Source organism: Miniopterus schreibersii (genome assembly GCF_964146895.1).
Source record: "Miniopterus schreibersii genome assembly, chromosome: 5".
Classification (NCBI taxonomy): domain Eukaryota; kingdom Metazoa; phylum Chordata; class Mammalia; order Chiroptera; family Miniopteridae; genus Miniopterus; species Miniopterus schreibersii.
This window is the reverse complement of record NC_138106.1, coordinates 79,195,992-79,216,555: the sequence shown is the minus strand read 5'-3', so window position 1 is coordinate 79,216,555 and position 20,564 is coordinate 79,195,992.

Sequence of the window (20,564 nt, the reverse complement as noted above, 5' to 3'; positions counted from 1 at the left end):
CTTTTTAATGCCAGTGATACATAAGAAGGACTTTCCTTCCTTCCCTTCCTTTTAGTGTGGCCTTTAGCTATTCTGGGACCACCTACCAATGTCCTGGTCCCTGTTTCTTCCCTTCTCAGCTTCTCACCACCCCCACTCTCCTACCTCATTTCCCCAAACTATTGTTTGATCTCAGCCAGCACCTCCCTCTCTCCACCAAGCACAGTTCCTCACAGGCTTCTCCGGAGGAAACATTCCCACTACCTTTGCTACCGGAGGCAATAGGCTCTTCTTTGGTGTCACAGGAAAAGAATATCAGGGACACTGGTGTAGGAGGAGTTTTAAGTGATAGTGGCAAGATTTGCTAGAGTGAAAAATCGCAGGTGACTGTGCACTCTTGGAGAGGCCGAGAGAGTGGCAGGCTATGGGACAGCAGTGGCCCTGAGGTCCTTGCTGGGCTTCCACGCATTTCCTGGGTTTGGGAAAGAGCGGTCTTTCTTACAAACCACCCAGTCTCTTTCTTGGCTTCCCCCAGCCCAGGCTAGTGTCCTCCCCTTTAATCGTTGTTATTTTGTTTCCTACTGCACGGGCCTCGTAGTCCACGTCATTTGGCTTCTACTGTGCATGTGTTTAGTGAAAGGAAGCCCCCTGCTGTGCGCTCCCTCCCCTGTTCACCCGGCCCAGCGATGCTGGTTCCCTGGGGGCTGCAAGGCTCTTTCCTGCCCCGTGGACTAGGTGGCATGGTTTCCAGAGCGATGCTTGTTACTACCTGGGGTGACTGCGAAACAAAACTGCTGCTTCCCGACATAATCAGGCCTAACTAGAACCCTTTTCTGTTTCCTTAACAACTAACCGCCTACTCTGACACCTTTGTCTCACCAAGGGGAGGGCATGCACTCACAGCCCAGCAGCAGGAACATTTAGCACAGCAATGACAAATATGTGAGCCTACATGGAACTTCAAAAGCAGCCTTATTTCCAACAAATTGGCTATTAGCAAAAGACCATGCTCTCATTAGGAGACCACAGGCTAACTCAGAATTACCAGTCAGTCATGATTTTATCTTCCTCTGACCAATTTTGGTCGCTTCTATCAGAGGTAGTAGCTGTGCCCATAAATGAGGGAGATAATTAAAACCATATTATGTGCCATTATCTGAAGGTTATTATGTATTAGGCATATGACTAAGGACTGCATCTGCATTGTTCACTTCTGCGATAAGACGGTTAGTAGGCATTATCAATCCCGCCTTACAGATGCAGAAGCTGTGTTAGGACATTGCCCGATTTACCTGAGTTCATTCAGCTGCTGAGGGGAGAAGCTGGCATTTGATCTAGCTCTCTGAACATCCGGCCCCAGGCCCTTTATCTTTGTACTATACTGTGAGCCTTACATTCAAATGAGATTTTCTTCTTAATGAACACTTTTAACATAATATTTGATAAATACAAAAGCATACATTAAGTGCAATTTAACAATATAAGGTATGTATGCCTACATTTATATCTTTATGTTTTAGTTATTTTCTGTGGGTTTTGTAACCCATCTTTTCTGCAAACATTGCAATTTAGAAGTATGAGATCTCAGATAATGAGCTGTGCCAGCATCCTGGAAAATGCAGTTGCAAGTCATGGCTTTGGTGGGAAAAGATGCCCTGGGCATAAAATTACTACTAGAATGTGCAGCGATGCTTGTAAAATGAAGAGACCATTAAAAAGACAGTGAGGGGTTCTGGCTCTTTGTTTCTTTTTAATTCTAGCACTATTTCAACTGGTTTTCAGTATTTTTCTGCAGTTGAGACCTATCAAGTAGTTCCACTGTAACTACCATGTTGTTTGGAAAGGTATTCAAGACATCTACACACTATTCCAAATTATGTGAGGTTCCTTGAGAGGCTTCATTTCAGGACCCAATAGCCAAAATCAATCTGATTCCAATGACACTGTTTCGTTTCACATAAAACACCAGTAACAACACCAAACTTATAAGCTCACATAATCTACTCCTATTTCTTAGAACGTTATTATAGAAATATCACTTACCTATATTCCCTCAAATTAACTGATTTATAAATCCCATCTATTCTATTCTCTTTGGAAAATATTGTTACAGGAATTCTCCCCTGCTTGTAATTAAACAATAATAATATCACAGTATTTTTACATTAGTTTACATTTTATTTTTTGCTGAATTTTCTAAAGAATGCTCTATACACATTTCTTAAATTTTTATTTTAATATACAGTCATGAGCATTATGCAGGTTTTTAAAATGTTTACATAATTATGCCATTTACCAAGTTTCTTCGATCACTTACGAGGGGGTCAAAGTAAAGATTTGCCATTAAAACATTGTATTTCTTAAAATGAAATGGTGGAAACTTACTTGCTGTTCTTATATCTAACTATGCTGCTTTTTTATTATTATATATGCAGGCTTCATAAAACTGCAGGTTTTGAAAATTAAATATAAAAATTGAGGAGTTCACACTGATATGCTAATAACTCCACTAAACTTCTCCTTTTATATGTAAAGTAGAACCCAGATGTTGCATCATTTGCAAATCTTGCAATTAAAGCATTTTATAACTTCAGTTATGCAAAGGGGCAACAGACTGGAAAATGGGTAAAATTGCTTGGCTAGGACATTACCATAGCAACATACTGACCTCCATTCAATTAGTTACCACTGAAGATTCAGCTATTAATTATAGTGGTCAAAAGTAGATATCATCCGGCTATCCTCTTACCTTTTAATATGGACATTTTTCACTCACCATAAATCTTTGACTTTTAGAGGCAAGGCTCCCAAACTGAAGCATTAAAAGTGATGCTGCTTAAGTACTGATGGAAGTGAGGGTCAGGAAAGGAATACCATTTATCAGCCATATTCAGGACAGTTTTTCAACTTTCCATAACCTAAGCACTCTGTCAGGCAAGCTTCAAAGTGAACATTCATTACTGCTCATTTTTCTCACTGAGCCCCTTGCATTGTGTGTGTCAGCAATTCCCTCTCACTATAGAAAGCCAGTGTTAATTAGGGCCATAATCATCACCAGGCAGCCTCTGAAATAGATAGATGCTCCATTTTTGGTTGAATTTTACATTTTCCAGAGCCAAAAAAGTTATTATTTTTTGGCCGAATATAAAAGAAGTGTTGTGAGTTAAATATGGAGGTACTTAATGAATGAAGAAAAATATTCCCACTTGCTTTTTAGCAGACTTGAACATAAGAATCCTATATTTGATGAAGTTAGAATATAACTTTTTTTTCTCCTTTTCTGAACTTTTTATTTTTCTGATTGTAAAAAGATAAAATGCTTATTAAAGTCATTTATTATAGAAATATTTTTAAAAGTGCACATTTTCTATCATCTGAGTGCTTTGACATAGCTACTATGAACATTTGCATGTGTTCTTACAAGTGGATTTTTACCTATATCTATATTAACAGGTTATATTGCAATTATTATTGTACATAATTTAATTGTACTTTACTTATTATGTTGAAATTTGGCATTTTGCTTAACATTGTATCTTGAACCATATCTTTACATGTTAAGATATAAAAACCCTATCTCCTTCATTGAGAAGTTGAGTAATAATCCCATTGAATAGCTGTTATTTATTTAATTAATCTTTTATCAGTAGTTATTATGCTGTCATATAGAAGGATGCACTGACTCTAAATTATCATCAGATAAATTTTTAAAGTGGGACCATCTTACAGGCTTCATTAAAAAAGTGAGGCTCAAAGATACAGCTGAGAGTTCAAATCTGGGCTTCTAGTCAATATGGTGGCTTAATAAACACGATACGAGAATACTTCCACAGCCACATCAAAATTACAACTAATCTTCAGAACAGTCATCATTCAAAACCACCTGAAGTCTAGCTGAATGGAAGTCCTACAACTAGGGAATTAATGAAGAAGCCACATCAATCCTGATAGGAGGAGAGGAGGCACAGAAAAGGCTGGTCCCATACCCACATGTGGCATTTTTTCATTAGGAGGGATATCTTGGATGCAGAGATCCACCCAGAGAAGTGAGGGGTCCAAAGCCTACACCAGACCCCTCAGACCAAAGTTCTAGTGCCCAGAAGAGAAGTCCCCATAACTGTGGGCTATAAAAATCAGTGAGGATTGAGGCTGAGAAAATCAGAGACTGCTGGAGTCACATGTAATTCCTCTTAAAGAGCCAGCACATAAGCTTACTTAGACTCACTACCTCTGAGCTCCAGCATTGGGAAAGCAGCTTGGAAAAAACAAGGGACATACTGGGAGAAACTGAATTGTCTGGCATCAGGGCAGAAGCTGGGGGCAGGGGTCAGCTTTCTCCCAGACAGAAGTGCTGGCAGAGGCCACTGTCCCTTTGCTGAACTCTCCCCATCACAGAGCCAACAGGCAGGTGCCATATCAGAGTCCCTGTCAAACTGGCTCACAGTGCTCATCCTGCCCTGGTCATTCCCTGAGGCCCCATCCCACTGAACTTGCAGGCTCACTTAAGCTGTTTCCAGAGTCTTTTCCCCTTTTGCCTCATGCTTCAGACTCTCCTAAAATCTCTTAAACAAGCAACAGCTGGCTTCACCATTCTTTGTACTTCTCACTAGGATGCCCCAGGCCTTGCACTAGAAGTAACCTGCCTTGGTTCACATCTTGGCCTCTCCTGGGCACCTCCAACCCATCACAAGTAACAGCCATCTGCAGATCGCTCAGTAGCTTGTGCCAGGTAGCCCCAAGCAGGGCACAGGCACTGGCTGACTTTGTACCTCCTAGGGGCCACAGAGCCAGTACACCAGTGGACAGCTTCAGACCATGCTGGATTACAACCCTACAACATCCACAAGTGACACACTCAAGGGGCAGACTTGATGAGCACCAAAGCCCCACTGAAGCAAGTCCTGCTCCATAGGGCTGACAATTGCACAGGAGGTCTTTCACTGTCATTGCAGCTGGTCCTCACAGCCAACTGACCTGGGTATCAACCCTTCCCGGTGAAGCCAACAGCAATCAAGGCTCAACTGCAACAGGACAGTGCACACAGCCCACACAAGAGCACACCTTTAATGCCCAGCTCAGGTGACTGGGAAGGTTGTGCCACTGGGCCCTACAGGACACATATTACACAAGGTCACTCTAGCAAGTCCGGGAGACATATCCCTGCTACCTAATACATAGAAACAAACACTGGGGGCAGTCAAAATGTGGAGACAAAGAAACATGTCACAAATGAAAGTACAGGAGAAATCTCCAGAAAAAGAGCTAAATGAAATGGAAGCAAAAAAATAAGCAGATACAGAGTTCAAAACAATGGTTCTAAGGATGCTCATGGAACTTAGCGAGAACTTCAAGGAACTTTAACAGCATGAAAAATGACTTAGGAACCAGATAAAATAACTAGTCAAAAATGAAGGATACACTAACTGAAAGGAAGAATAATTTACAGGGGATCAAGAGTAGAGTAGAAGACACCAAGAATCGACCCAGCAATTTTGAATATGAGTAAGCAAAAATCACACCATCAGAATAGCAAAAAGAAAAATGAATCCAAATATATGAAGACAGTATAAGAAGCCTCTGGGACAACTCTAACATACCAACATTCACATCATGAGTATGCTGGAAGAAGAAGAGATGGAGCAAAAAACTGAAAACCTATTTGAAAAAATAATGACAAAAAATGTCCCTTACCTGATGAAAGAAATAGACATACAAGTCCAGTAAGTGTAGGGAGTCCCAAACAAGATGAATCCAAAAAGGCCCACACCAAGACACATCATAATTAAAATGTCAAAAATTAAAGACAAAGAGACTCTTAAAAGCTGCTAGAGAAAAGCAGTTAGTTACCTATAAGGGAGTTCCCATAAGACTTTCAGCTAATTTCTCAACAGAAACTTTGAAAGCCAGAAGGGAGTGGCAAGAAATACATAAAACGATGAAAAGCAAGGACCTACAACCAAGATTACTCATCCCAGCAAAGCTATCATTTAAACTCAAAGGACATATTAAGAGCTTCTCAGACAAGTCAAAAGTCCTCACCACAAAACCAATATTACATGAAATGTTAAAGGGTCTTCTTTAAGAAAAAAAATAGAAAACATAAAGATCAAAAATTTGAACAAATAAATTCCAATAAATGCATATCTATCAAAAATTGAATATAAAAATCAAAGTAAATAAATAAGCAGAACCAAAACAGACTCATAGATACAAAGAACATTTTAATGGTTACCGTATAGGAGGGGATTTTGGTGGAATGGGTGAAAAGGGTGATGGGATTTAGAAGTACAAATTAGTAGTTATAGTATAGTCATGGGGATGTAAAAGGCAACATAGGCAATATAGTCAATAATATTCTAATAACTAGATATGGTGTAAGATGGATATGAGAATTTGGGGAATGATCACTTGTAAATTTTATAATGTCTAATCACTGGGGTGTACACCTACAACTAGTAGAATATTATATGTCAAAAGTAATTGAAAAAAAATAAATAATTTTTAAAAAAGCTCAATTTTGGACACCTTGATACTTATCTCCTTTAGAAAAATCTAAGAGAGTCATTGAGTATATAATTGCACTTGACTATTTGAGTCTGGCATTCAGAGAAATGATATAAATTTAAGACATATATTTAATATAATCTATGCCATGTTGGTTTATTATAATATTATTTGTCTCTGGTGTATTTTCTGGGGACAGGGAATGTGAGGAACATGTATGTGAATGCATGTTTGTGTATATTTATACATATGCATATATTTTACACATAAATATATATCTACATTAGATACATAATTAATATATAATGTATGTAACATATAACCCACCACAGAACTTTGCATGTATACTTACATATCCACATACATATGAGTTGAGACAGCATTTTGCTCTATACACTGTTGGCCAGTGGGAGCTGGCTCACCCTCTCCTGTAATTTCTCTCAGCTAATGGGCACTTGGCAGCATCGTCTTGAGCTGTACTTTCTGTATGTTTTTCACTCCAGTGTGCCTTCTCTTCCTGCCATTGTCTTTGTGTTGTGGCTCCTGGTTTTTCCACATGATGCCTAACCAGGATAAAGATGTCCTAGAACAGAACCCAATACAGGTTTGAAAACAAAGCCTAATTTTTAAATGTTGAAATGCAAGTGTAAAGAAATTCAGAAAAAGCTTTCCATAAATAACTGACTGAGGAAACAAATACTTGTCTGGACTGAAGGAAGTACTTTGACATTAAGTGAGCAGAGTAAATAAGTAAATAAACAACACTGCCAGTCCTGGGGTTTAATGAAGAGCTGTAAGAGTGGGAGCTAGAAATCTATGGCCAGAAGTGTGCCATGTCTTTAGAGGATTAAGAGGACTGAGGAGCCATTGTCACTATACAGTGCTAGGAAATTCCATTCATCATTTTGCTTGGAGGACTTCAGAAAACTGAGTAGCAGCCACTCTCATTTTCAGCTCTGCCTTTGTGAATTGAAGACTGGAGTATTCAGTGATCCAAAATATGGTTTGTAGACCAATGCTGGTTGGGTAACTTTGTTACTAATCAGTAATGAAATAAACAGAAATTGAGTGTAAGCTTAAGATAGGTTTATGGCAACTTGACAGTTATTTTATATTTGTGGAGTCAATAAAAGTAATTTAAAGATTTGATGTGGCCCGGCTGGTGTGGCTCAGTGGTTGAGCATGGACCTAGGACCCAGAAGATTGAGTTTGGATTCCCGGTCAGGGCACATGCCTGGGTTGCGGGCTCAATCCCCAGTTTGAGGCATGCAGGAGGCAGCCAATCAATGACGACTCTCCCATCATTGATGGTTCTGTCTCTCTCTCTCTCCTTCTCTCTTACTCTCTCTGAAATCAATAAAGACATATTTAAAAAAGAGAAAAGAAAAGATTTGATGTGTAGTTTGTCTTTGGATTTTTAATTTTGTTTTTGAGAAATTAGTTTTCAGTATATTTTGACAAAAATATAATCTATAAGAAATTTAAAATGTTTAAAAAGAAAGTGACTAGTCCTTTACCACAGAAAGTGTGAGAAGTGTTAGGGTTGACCCTGGGGTAGTATGCATAAACTACAGTGAATTAGAAGATTGAGATCAAAACTACAATTCCCAAGTGAACACTCAGAGTTCTCAAGAATGAAGGCCAGAAGTCAATCTCACCCTCAGTATGAAATACTGTGTGAACAGATGTATGAAAGGATGCTCCTGAGGGTTGGGCTATACCCTCATTTAGACCCACAACACTTTCCAAGGGCACTGTTGTAATTGCTGCACCAAATAGAAACATAAATTGGATGTTTTAAAGCAAGACCTATAGAAACTGTTACCCACTCAAATGTACTGTCAATAAATCATTTTTATTTAGCTCTTTCTAGCGATTATGTGGAAATCATTTCTAGTGTTGTAGTCAATTTTAGAACATTAAGAGCTTAGTTGTAGCATTCCCCCGAATAATACCAAGAGCCATTACATTATGGGCTAATGATTGGGCTAATTTAATTATGTAAATCAAAGCTATTTTGACATTTTGATGCTCAAAACAAATCTACAGCAATTGAATGTTTATGGACTTATTCACTTTAAGCACTTAATTTTTCTCATCAATTAAAGTTTTCTCCTGTGTAGATATCTTTGTGATGAATGAGGATATATAACTTTTTTCTTAAAAAATACTAAAATATGAAAAGAATAATGGAGCTTTTCATAGGATTTAAGATACAGAAAATTTCTCAGTTCAACTAATAAGAAGTGAATGATTGATTAGCCATAGAAGCAACTGTTTGTTAAATCGGTAGCTAGACTTCTTTTAACTATAATAACCTTGTCATCCATATTATCAATTTTGCCTACAGGTTAATTGATCCCATTTGATTAGAATAAACTGACTAAGGGAAAATTCTCTGAAGTAGCTTCAGTGCTTCATCCAGTTTCTGGAAGTTCTTGGTCCTGAGTGGGCCAACGTAGAATGTTAGAATGTGATATTTTAAGGCACCTGAATAGTCTACTGTAAGAAAACAAGAATAACTTGTTCAAATTTACTAGGTAGCTCAAATCACAGTGTAAGGTCCATAAAATGCACATTCAGACATCTCTTATCTGAGGCCAGAGTAAATTTTCTAACAAGCCAACTGACCATGTCACCATAGAGCAGCTAATTAGTTGAGACACTGTACATTCAAAGATAGTTAGGATATGTTCCCCACCCTCATGAAACAGTTTTATTGTTTTTTTGTTTGTTTCTTTTTCCTTTTATGGAAGACAAATATAAACATAGTGAAAAGGGAAGGATAAGTTAATGCTGATGGGAGAAAGGTGAGAAACAACCCAACTTCAGGAAGTTGCAGAAGGTTTTGCCTATGAATGTAAGGCCTCATCTATGTTTCAGGCATTCATTAGCAAAGTGAAAGAATCAAGGGAAAGAGGGAAACACAGCGGATAGAGGAAGCACAGAACATGAGGCACAGAGTAAACAGAAATGAGCCCAGAAAAGTCAGTGAGGAAGGACATGGAATGTCTTTGAAAATGTGTTGAAGAAACAGATGCAGTTTACAGAGGAATAGGGAATTGAAGGTGAGTCTGGGTCAGATCTGCATCTTATATAAAGCAGTATAGCAGCCCCGTAGATTTTAAAAGAAATGGGTCAGAGGAAAGAAGTATGGACTTGTGGACTTATTTGTTGTGATCTGCTCTAACAGAATAGCATAGACTGGGCAGCTTATAAACAACTGTTTCTTACAGTTCCTGAGACTGGGAAGTGTAAAATCAAGGTTCTGGCAGATTCAGTGTCTGGTGAGGACCGTTGGTTCATAGCCAGCTGTGACCTCAGAAAGTGGAAGGGAAAAAAGAGCTCTCTGGAGTCTCTAATAAGGGCACTAATCCTATTCATGAGGGCTCCACCCTCAAGACCTAATCACCTTCCAAAGGCCCTACTTCTTAATATATCGTGGGTTAGAATCTTTATGTGTGTATTTTGAGAAGACATAAACATTCAGTCCTTAACCATTGCAAAGTGGTATAGACATGCTTGAGAAATATTTAAGAGGTAAAGTCAGTGCAGGATGTGGGAGATGAAGGAAAAGAAGGGATCAGGAATGGCACCAAGTTTTCTTTGGGCAACTGGTTGAGTGTTGATACCATCAATAGAGAGAATAGTCAGGAAGAAGCTGAGTTCCTATTTAAGCAGGTTGAGTTTGCAGAGCCTGCGGAATACTCACATGGAATGTGTCGTTCAGAAAAGAGCTCTGGACTCCAGGATGTATTTTGTTCTCAGCATGTGGCTGCTGACTGAAACCTTGTCTGTAGATGAGGCTGTCTAGGGAGAAGTAGAAGTGAGAGGTGAGGGTGTATCACCTTCTTTAGAAGGTCTTTCCAAAGGTTAATTAGCATTCCAATAATCCTCTCTTACTCGTTTTACGCTGACCAACAGTGTCTATTATACACAGGGCTCTGCCTTTATGTGAAGAGCTAAAAGTGACAGATAATAACCTATGGCTGAATAAATAAAGATAGGAAAAAATCCCTTGGATGCAGAAATAAATTTGCCATTAATTCTGACTCTGTAAAAAGGAATAAGAGTAGATCTTCCAAGTGGAAGTGAAATCTGAGCTGAGACTTAAATATCAGCTATGACTTAATTATATAGAGCAAGTCAAACATTTTGCAGGTTGAGGTGAGAGATCATATAAGCAAAGACGTATAGCTGGAAAAGGCCCAAAATTGACAATTATTGCTGAGATAGTGAGCATGCGGAGAAAGTGGGAAAAGAGTATAAAAGAAAGTTGGGCAAATGGAACATTTTATAAGCTATTCACTATGGGGAAGCTTTTGAATAGTGAGAGAAATGACTAGAATTGCATTTTGTAAAAATTAAACAGGCAACTTGTATAAAAAGGATTGGTAACAATTGGAGAAGCTGTTTATATTTCTTCTAATTGTCTGATTGAGGGTCCGATGGTAGCCAGTGAACAGCAGAAATGGAATAGAGAGTGATTATGGAGACTTTTGGAAGGAGTGATTCAAGGTAAGGGAAGAAAAAACAGGTTTTTGGTCTTGGTAACAGGAAGAATCATGTGGCTACTAACTGAGCTCAGTTGTATGAAGAGGAAACACTGTTTAGAAGGAGATACAGTGAGATCACATTTGAAAATAGTTCATTTGAAAAGCTGGTGGGACATCTATGGGGACATGTCCAGAGGGCATTTGGAATTCGAGTTCTGTTGTTTGGGATAGAAGGTAAGGGTAGAGATAAATATATGAAACATCCTAATTAGGCGCTTTTAAAAACCTTCAGATCACCCAGGTTGTGAATACGAAAAAAAAGAAAGAAAAGATATGGTTTTCTGTATCTTCCACTAAAAACTTTCTTAGCGTTGAAGACTGAGTGAAATAATCTGTAAACACATCCTTCCAACCTCCTGTGCATTGCTCAATGCTGCACATCACTAAGCTCGAGATGAATGTTTAGTTTGTTGAGCTGAATGATGTAAAATAAAAATTTAATTAAAGATAGCCAAGAACAAAATATTTGGGGGAAAAGTGGTGACATTTAAGGGACAATTAAAGAACTCAGAGCCAGCATTGGGCCAAGGTGAAGTCAGATGAAAAGAATCAGGAGAGGGTACTAGAAAGAAAGGTGGTCAACAGAGTCTGATGCTGCAGACATGAGTGAGGGAAGACAGGGGCATTTGCTGGATTTGTTGATTAGGAGATCACAGCCGACATGAGACACAACCGTTTTTCTCAGTGTGCTCACAGGAGCCAAAGCTAGAAAATCCCCGATTCTTTCTTTTCAGATTCTGTTTTCTTACCTCCATTTCTCATTGTAGTCCCTGGACTGCCTAAGTTTAAAGTCCTAATAACAACAACATACCTCCAAAAACCACTTTATATATGCCATTTTTACCCTCACAACAACACAGCCAAGGGGGTGTTATTGTACCACTTTACAGATAAAAATGAAACAAAACAAAAATAAAACTCCAAACTCTGAAGTTTAAAGAGGTTAAATTACATGCCCAAGGTTATGTAGCAAGAAACTGACCTAAGATTCTAATGGTGCCCAGTGTGGTGCCCACAGCTTCTGTGGCATCGCTGCCTTCCCTCTCACACATCCCCTAAGCGTAGATAAAGTCCTGGACCACTGACACCTCTCTCTCCCCTCCCCAGATTCTGCCTTATTCTACCCAAATCCCACCAGCATGGTGGTTTTGGAACAATGATTAGACAGTGCAGGTAAACACACTCAGTGTAAAATATTTTCAAGGTTTAAGAGTAGGGCTCCTTATCTCCATATCCCCACCTTTCACAGGGAAGTCACTTGCTGCCTTTGGCTCTTGATATTCTCAATAGCCAAGATTCTGAGCGTAAGCCATAAAATTCTTTTTCATATCATATTAATCAGGGGAAAAATTTGTAATTCATCTTTTTTCCCAAATTCCAAAACAATTCAGTAGTCCTTTAAAACCTAATTACATTTCATTTATTAAATATGTGTGCTTGTGTGTCTGTGTGTCTGTTCTCCACATGAGTGACCTATTTTGTTGCCCTTTCCTGCTTTTGTAAATATAGCAATTGTAGATATTTTTCAAACTGTTAGGAAAATAAATATTAATATTTTACTCTAGAATATCCATATGTATAATATAATTCTGAAGTGTCTGTGGTTAGTTTTTAATTTTTAATTTCAATACAACGCTTAACTACACTTCATCTTGTTGTGTAATCGGACTGTGAGCTGAAGTTCTCCGTGATGGTCAAGTTTTAATCAGGCAGTTCAACCATCATTGTTAGGGAAGGTTAATTTGCTGTGACCCAAGTGTCCTGGCTTATGGTACTTATCTCAAGTGAAACTTGCAAAACATTTTCAAAGTAACTTAATATGGTTTTGTATTTAATTGCACAATAAAAACATTAGTGAACTTGGGTGGTCTACACAGAGCCATGAAAAGTGGGAAAAAAATCGCTGATTATTTTATATTTAAAAGTTCTTTCCACCATTGATGCCAAACTGGCTCTTAAACTTATTTCAATTATTATTTTTTACCTCCAATAAATTAATTAAATCTGTTTACTTCTGGTTTGCTTTCTTATCTACACATAAGCACGCTTTTCTAACATTAATGCTGTTATTGATTCTTTTTTTGAATATTGTTGATGTGTTCAAAAAATAACTAATAATGATTTAGAAAGTCTTCATTCTCAGCAGTGACAGAATTTCATCAATAGTTTATTGATTTGTTCTCTAATAATATTTCTATTTTATGGACATGGCATATATAGCATTTCAGAATGCATTCAACTGAGAGAAAATGACACATTTTCACTTGCATATGTTGGGCAGAGCAAATGCTCACAAGAATACTTATTACATTACACACTTTTATTGAGAAACTGACAACGGTGTTGAAAAGTATGTTTTCTGTAGCATAAAATGTCCCAGGAGAGCAGTTACAGGTGAGGGCAGTTGTCCTGTAAAGAGGACAACTCTAACTCAAAATGACTTTTCAGATTAGTTATTGATAGATGACTGTGGAAACCCTAAGAACTGCTGACAAATTGTCAGTCTCCTTAGAATACAATTTAACTGAAATATTAAACACATGTGATACAAACAAGATTCCCAAGAGCAATCAGCTGCTTTTCTATGGCTGTAAAAGTTGTTGAATGCTAAATCCAAGTGAAATAGTGTTTGCCAAAAACCTAGATGAAGTTTGGGCTTTCTCAGTGGTTTCTGTACCCCAGCCTCCTATTCCTTCACCCACCGCATAAGCAGTAGTGATAAAAAAGACCGTCATGTTATTTAGTAACAGACTTGAAACTAAAATTCAAAATAAGCAGGTTAATGGTCAAATCACACAAAACAAAATTAATCAGACACATTTTTTTTGAACATATAATGATTAGCAACCTTCAAAATAAGCATAAATAAGCACTTTTTGTTAATGTTTATGTGCAGTTATTATTTTTCCTATTGTTTTAGGACAATTTTTTTGCAGTGGGTTTTCCTATTTTGCTCATATATCCTCTATATAGTTTGTTTTGTTAAATTATGTATGCTTCATTATATAATATAGACATTATTTTTTCATATTTTATAATAAAATAGAAAATATCAACTATTTCATGAGATGAAATAAAAAGGACCATAATTATAATAAAATTTTTATGACATGATTTGATAAAAATGGGCTTTTATATATTACTGCACAATAGGTCTGAAAAAATATATAACATTTTTATCCATGGATTTTGTCCAACATAAAATATTAAAATCTTCCAGAGCATTTTGTTTCCGTTAAAAAATGAATTTAAAAAATAAATTGCACTAACTTCACTACTTTGGCAGTTATGAATTTGAAAAAGCCTGACACAAGCCAAAATGCCCCTCTTTCTTTCCTGAGGATCAAACATTATTAGTAGTCAATATGGCAATTGCAAAGGCAAACACCTTCAGAAGCTGAGCAGGTACTTTCCTGGTGGAAAACGACGTGACCAGTAGAACCTGATAGGTCTAGAGAATTTAGGCCCTAACTAAAGACATTCAATTTAAAAATGAAAAACCTGGAAGCGAGCCAAGCAAAACCCCCCTGCATCTGGCCGAGCACAAAGCTGCTATTCTGTGACTTGGCCCAGTAGACAGTATGTCTCGGTCTAGCCCCAAATACTCCTATATTTCTACACGGAGTTCGATTAGAGATTTATTTGATCTCCCAAGGAAAATATCCTAGGAAAGCTGGGCAGAGATTTTCAAACACCCCCACGAAGAGTATGGGGCTTGCTTGTTAAAACCAATTGAATCCCAGTTAGCTTGGAGCTTCCAAAAGCAGAGGGAAAAGCAGTTAGTGTGGCAGGGCTGGCCACCTAGGCTCTCTGCTGAGGACTTTAAAGTGCAGTTGGAGGAGAGAGTGACCAGCAGGCGGCTGGGGGGGGGGTGGTGATGTCTCCCTTTCCTCGGGGGAGGTGAGGAGGGCAAGGAAGGCCTTTAGACATCCTGCCCTGGGGATGGAGTGTAAGGCCCTTCAGGTGGCAAAAGCCAGGTGCTGGCTTTCTCTTAGGAAACACACAAAGAAAGGGGGGCTGGGGGAAGGCCTCCCCCCCCCCCCCCCCCCCCCCGAGCCTGGTCTCCTAAACTTAGGATCATGCTCTCCAACAGTATGAAAGTGGCCTCTTCTCACCCAAAGGCAGACAAGTAGCCCTTTCACTCCATTTCACCGTCATTTCTGTGTTGAAGGGGATCCCTCCCGGTTCTGTTAAAACCCCCAAGAGCCTGGCCAGGTGCTCAGGTGGCCGGAGCGCTGCCCTGTGGCCAGGAGGCTGCGGGTCCCATTGGGTCAGGCGCAGCCTGGGCTCAGGGCTGGGTGCCCCCTGGGGTGGGTGCCGGAGAAACCCATCAGCGTCACTCTCTCACATTGACGTTTCACTGTCTCTCTCCCCCTTCCTCTCTTTCTAAAAAACAAACAAGTTTAATAAAACATTAAAAAAATACATCCTCAGGTGAGAATTAAAAGGAAATCCTAAGAGATGGGGGTGAGACAGAGGAAAAGAGAGGGCCCTGTGGATGTTTCAGGGAAGATAAAATGCTCCTCCTAACACGGCTCCTACTCAGATGCCTGTATGAACTATTTCTATAGCCCCAAAATTTCATAAAAAGGTAAAAATAAAACACATTTTTCTCTTTTCACTTTGCAAAATACCTTTCATTTTGGTAAAGAACACAAGACTAAATCCACAGCAGGGAGTCCTCGGTGGGGTGATCTGCCCTGAGGCAGAGGGAGAGGGCCCATGAAGGGGCGCCGGTGGGGGAACCAGCAGGGAGGACCTGCTGGGTGCAGTCTGGGCCGGTGGGCCCACTGCTGCCCTGCCTGCACCACCCTCCACCATGCCCATCCTTCATGAGAGAAGCCGTGAGAACATTGTCATCTAAAGTACGGTGTTAGCTGGCTTTAGCATGTTGATGGGCCTCCATCCGCAGGGGACCGCTTCTCTCCGGGACTGTGTAAGAGCCATGGGATGCATGCTGAAAGCTCTAACCACCGCCACTGGGGCTGCAACCATCACTATTGCTGTTCACAGTATTTATGAATTTAATTAAATCTTTATTTTTATCAATATATTAACTTCTCAAGGTTTCTTCTCAGCGCACATTTTTATTGTTATACCTTGTGGATCCTCATTTGAAATAGAGTCTTTAATTAAAAGAGATTTGCTCTCTTGCACTACTCAATATATAATAATAATTTCTAAAACTTGCTTCTTATAATCATAGTTTTCCAATGATCATGCATATACTCATTTTTATTAATATAATTAAGGTTGAATATGATAAATAGGTTGTCTGTCTTGTGTGAGATAAATATATTGAAGTTCCATATTTTGTGATTTTCATATACATTCAATAAGTGTCACTTGTTTACACTTATGCATAACATCTTGTATAATTAATACACACCCCTCCCAAGGAAATGGTTATAAAGGCTTTAATAAAACTTTCATGCAAGTTAGTTTTAATTAATGTTTTCATTTAAGTGCTCTAGGTATTTTAGCTTTCATACATTTCATAAATTTCCATCTTTTTAATAATTTTTTACTTAGGGAAGAGCCAGATGAATGGTGCAGTAGCTTTTTTAAAAATAGTTTTTCTCAGGTGTGTTTCTAGGCTGGTTTTGCCACGCAGAGGTCAAATTATTTGGCCTTTCTCACCTTACGAGTTTGTGAGGAATGAGGGGTCGAATGGCATCTGGTAGAAGCTGCCAGAAATGTCACCAACATTTAATTTACTATGTAATAGTCAACAGAGTCAAAACAGGGATTTAAACCCAAAGCTCTCTGGCTCCATTCACTTGGCTTTCTACCCCTGGGTAAATCTGCATCCTTAATTCATATTGGCATATTTCATGCTGAAAGGGACATGAAGGGGTGACTATTGCTGTCTTGCTCACCACTGAATAACTGGAGCCTTTCATGGTGTCACAATGAATGAATAAAAGTATTTCACTATAAAGAGAACATGTATTTATAGTAACTAGAAGAAATGGTTGCTTTACATTCTACTTATAAATTCATGTCATTCTACCACTGTATTCTGTCTGTAGAGGCGATTCTGTTGTTGATGATAAATAACTGTAGGTTTTATGTTTGACTTATGAACCCCAAAATTAAATTATTTGTTGTAAGTGAACTAAATTTTTTAATCCACTATTTGGCTCTATTCTACATGCTATGAGTAATTCATGGGAAATAGTTATTTTTTTGCCCTCAGACAGTTTAGACACTTGTTGAAAAAATTAAAAACAAATAAATGAAAACTTAAGAAATGTCATAAGACATTAAACAATTAAATAAGTTGCATATCTTTTTTTAAATAGGTGAAGCAGGAATGCTTAATGGAAATATTTAATCGAGGATCTTTTGGTACATAAGATGACTCCTAAAAAATAAGTGGAAGATGTTATTTAGGGCATATATTCACTTAGGGCTTTTTCCCCCCTTACACCATCTAAAACATCTAATACATGCTCAGGGTACTCAGAGAACAACCTTTGCCTTCTTCTCTGTGGAATATAAAACCTAAACTGAAACTCACCTCTTATTTAATATTGGAGCACCAGCCAAAATACCTGCTGATTTGAAAGCAATTCACTTCACTTGAATGTGTTTTAACATTTATATTGTCATTTGAACAGCATGTACTCAGGGAACCAACTTTGTGATTTCAAAGCATAAATCTGAAAACTCCAGGCATTTAATCTCATAAATTGTTGTCTTGTAATTTTGAAATCATGTGGATACTGGAAATATCGAGGGAAACTCTGTAAAGTATATGATTTTTCTAACCACTATGCTGTACATCTGAAACTAATATAAAATAATATTGAATGTAAACAGTAATTGAAAAAGAAAATTTTGAAAAACGAAAACAACACAACAAAAACAACAAACTCTTTCTTTCAAGAAATAAAAGCAATGGAGGCTCCATTACCTCAATAAGCCAATGGCTGATCTATGCTGGTTTTGGTTCCAGCTCCCCACCTGTAGGCATCTCTGGGTCTTTTCTAAGTGATGGTTCAGATTCTCTCAGAAGGATCCTCTACTCTCCTGCCTAAGAGCTTGAAGCTTGGATATTATTAGCCTTGGAAAGCTACCTCGAAGGCCACTGCAGCCTCTCAGCTAATCCTATAGCTCATCTCACCCCCTGTGTTCATGTTTTACATCTTCAACCTCTCTGATGAAGTTTTGGCAGAGAAGACATTGCAAGTCCCTTATGATACTGGGAGAGGGTAAGGTTGGGTACCAGAGGTCCTAATTGCTTCTGAAAAATATATTTTTTCAATTGTGTCTATTTTTATCTTCACTTCAATCTACTCTGGGGCCTCTCATTCTTGAGAACTTCTAAGATCAGGCAAGCCAGCTTGCTTCTTGTGATATTCTTTCTTCTTTAGACCCTGAGATTCCACCATTTTTTAAAAAATGTATCTTTATTAATTTCAGAGAGAGAGAGAGGGAGGGAGAGGGAGAAAGAGAGAGGAACATCAGTGATAAGAGAGTCATCATTGGCTGCCTCCTGCACGCCCCCTGCTGGGAATTGAACCTCAATCTCCTGGATCCTAGGTTGATGCTCCACTGCTGAGCAGTGCCGGCCAGGCCCCCCTTCCTTTTTTAAGTGAAATTATGCATCATTCTTCTCAGACTTTCATTTCCATATATTTTAGTTCATAAAAGCAGAAACCGCCTAATATCTGTCTTGGGTTCTTTGTTGTGTGGCGTGGTTTTCAAAACAAAAAGAAGAAATGTCTTTATTCCTATAATTCTCAAAGGTGGAGAATCATATAATTTTCAATGCTTATCAGTTGCTTTCAGAAGACATGACATGCTTCAAACAATATTAATCACATGATTATTTAACTTTTCAGGTTTTATAGATATATGCTATTAAATATTCTAAGATCTCTCTGTCTCCTGAGACACTTTTTATTGTTTTTCTATTGATTTTTGGTTTTATTTTTTCTTTAATTTTATTTGTTCCTTTTGTTTCTGTTTTGCTTTTTTTGTCATTTAATAAAACCTATAAAAATTGTGAAAGAGCATATTCATTCTTGGCTGAAACTCTTGAACCTTATTAAGGTTGCAAATGAAATTTCTGTGCTTAGCAATATAATATTGAGATGTGGAAAAGGAAATTCTAAAGTAAATCTAAAAAGCATACAATATTTATAAGAATAAGAATCTGATGTTTATAAAACTTCAATGTGTAAATATTTCATTCAGAAATAGATATTTGGGAAAATATTAAAAATAAATATGAAATTTTGTCTAGGTACTAAAAACATACACATATATTCATATTTTGAAAATAATTTTCAGTGAACTATGAAAACCAAATAGAACAAAATTTTTATATAATTCAAACTTTCTAAAAATTTTAAACTTTATAAAGGCAATCTAGAAGTTAGCTAGTAAAGGTAGTGTTTCAAATGGCTTTAATTTAGGGTTGCCAAATTTAGCAAATAAAAATGAGAGATTCCCAGTCAAATTGAAATTTCAGGAAAATAATGAATAATTTTTCAGTATAAGCATATCCCCTGTTAATGTTATAATGCATTTTTATTTGGCAGACTTAATTTAAGAACATTTCAGAAGTCTATTATGGTTTTTAAGAAAAAAAAACCACTAATTTTATGCAATATTTTTATGTAACATGTACTAAAGATAAGTGTGAATAAACTATAGTTTCTGCCCTCAAGTAGTTCACAAAGATAGGTTCTATATCATTTTTTATTAGTATTATCTATGAATAAGTGACCCTAAAATATTACTTACATTAGAAAGAAGTTTATTTTTCAAATAAGTGTCCAGATGTAGAAATCTCAGTGTGACTAATTCAGCTTGTAGCTTTCTGTTTTACCATCTCTAGAGTGTGGCATTCTTCTTTGTAGACTAAGATAACGCCAGAGCTCATACTTACTTTCTAGGAATCAGAATGGAAGGCAGAGGCAAAGGGTGGATGTTAGCATATTTTAAGAAAAATTCCCCAAAACTGCCATACATACTTTATTTTCCATTGGCCAGGTGTCATGGTGATATTTAGCATTAGGGAATGCTAGACAATTTTTTCATTCTAAGAGAACATGTGTCTAGTTGAAAGAAAATTAGGTTCTATTTACATTTTAAGAAAGAGAAATAGATTTTAAGATCTCTTGCTGTAGACATATAAATGAAACTACTTATAATACAATATGGAAAGAACTATGATCTTGTACACATAGAGTATATGAGAGGCACATAAGTAAAAATATCCAAGTGTTTGTACAATTGAGGTGCAAGAAAGGATACACATCAATAAATTTTATACATAGACATTTGCTTCTGTTTAATTATTTTGTTAGGGTAGATCCATGGAGATGGAGTTGTTGAATCAAACACAATGACTATCATTGCCTTTTCTTTTTTAAAAATATGTCTTTATTGATTTCAGACAGAGGAAAGGAGAGGGAGAGAGAGAGAAACATCAATGATGAGAGTCATTGATCTGCTGCCCCCTGCACAACCCCCAGCTGGGGATGGAGCCCGCAACCCAGGCAGGTGCCC